Raw genomic sequence first — 1834 nt, 5'->3', positions numbered from 1 at the left:
ACTCTCTCCTCTACAACCCCCAACTCTCTCCTCTACAACCCCCAACTCTCTCCTCAACAACCCCCAACTCTCTCCTCTACAGCCTCCAACTCTCTCGTCGACAACCTCCAACTCTCTCCTCTACAACCTCCAACTCTCTCTCCTCTACAACCCCCAACTCTCTCCTCTACAACCCCCAACTCTCTCCTCTACAACCTCCAACTCTCTCCTCTACAACCTCCAACTCTCTCCTCTACAACCCCCAACTCTCTCCTCTACAACCCACAACTCTCTCCTCTACAACCTCCAACTCTCTCCTCTACAAGCCCCAACTCTCTCCTCTACAACCCCCAACTCCATCCTCGACAACCCCCAACTCTCTCCTCTACAACCTCCAACTCTCTCCTCTACAACCCCCAACTCTCTCCTCTACAACCCCCAACTCTCTCCTCTACAACCCCCAACTCTCTCATCTACAACCTCCAACTCTCTCCTCTACAACCCCCAACTCCATCCTCGACAACCCCCAACTCTCTCCTCTACAACCTCCAACTCCATCCTCGACAACCCCCAACTCTCTCCTCTACAACCTCCAACTCTCTCCTCAACAACCCACAACTCTCTCCTCAACAACCCCCAACTCTCTCCTCTACAACCCACAACTCTCTCCTCTACAACCCCCAACTCTCTCCTCTACAACCTCCAACTCTACAACCCCCAACTCTCTCCTCTACAACCTCCAACTCTCTCTTCTGCATCCTCCAACATTTTCTCCTCTACAACCTCCAACTCTCTCCTCTACATCCCACAACTCTCTCCTCGACAACCCCCAACTCTCTCCTCTACAACCCACAACTCTCTCCTCTACAACCCCCAACTCTCTCCTCTACAACCCCCAACTCTCTCCTCTACAACCCCCAACTCTCTCCTCTACAACCTCCAACTCTCTCCTCTACAACCCCCAACTCTCTCCTCTACAACCTCCAACTCTCTCCTCTACAACCCCCAACTCTCTCCTCTACAACCCCCAACTCTCTCCTCTAAACCCCCCAACTCTCTCCTCTACAACCTCCAACTCTCTCCTCTACAACCTCAACTCTCTCCTCTACAACCTCCAACTCTCTCCTCTACAACCCCCAACTCTCTCCTCTACAACCCCCAACTCTCTCCTCTACAACCTCCAACTCTCTCCTCTACAACCCCCAACTCTCTCCTCTAAAACCCCCAACTCTCTCCTCTACAACCTCCAACTCTCTCCTCCACAACCCCCAACTCTCTCCTCTACAACCCCCAACTCTCTCCTCGACAACCTCCAACTCTCTCTTCTGCATCCTCCAACATTTTCTCCTCTACAACCCCCAGCTCTCTCCTCAACAACCCCCAACTCTCTCCTCTACAACCTCCAACATTTTCTCCTCTACAACCTCCAACTCTCTCCTCTACAACCTCCAACACTGTCTCCTCTACAACCCCCAACTCTCTCCTCTACAACCCCCAACTCTCTCCTCTACAATCCCCAACTCTCTCCTCTACAACCCCCAACTCTCTCCTCGACAACCCCCAACTCTCTCCTCTACAACCCCCAACTCTCTCCTCTACAATCCCCAACTCTCTCCTCTACAACCCCCAACTCTCTCCTCTAAAACCCCCAACTCTCTCCTCTACAACCCCCAACTCTCTCCTCGACAACCCCCAATTCTCTCTCCTCCACAACCCCCAACTTTCCCCTCTACAACCCCCAACTCTCTCCTCTACAACCCCCAACTCTCTCCTCTACAACCTCCAACTCTCTCCTCTACAAACTCCAACTCTCTCCTCGACAACCCCCAATTCTCTCCTCTACAACCTCCAACTC

Source organism: Pristiophorus japonicus, chromosome 9, assembly GCF_044704955.1.
Source record: "Pristiophorus japonicus isolate sPriJap1 chromosome 9, sPriJap1.hap1, whole genome shotgun sequence".
NCBI classification, from domain to species: domain Eukaryota; kingdom Metazoa; phylum Chordata; class Chondrichthyes; family Pristiophoridae; genus Pristiophorus; species Pristiophorus japonicus.
Note: the sequence above shows the minus strand (reverse complement) of the source record.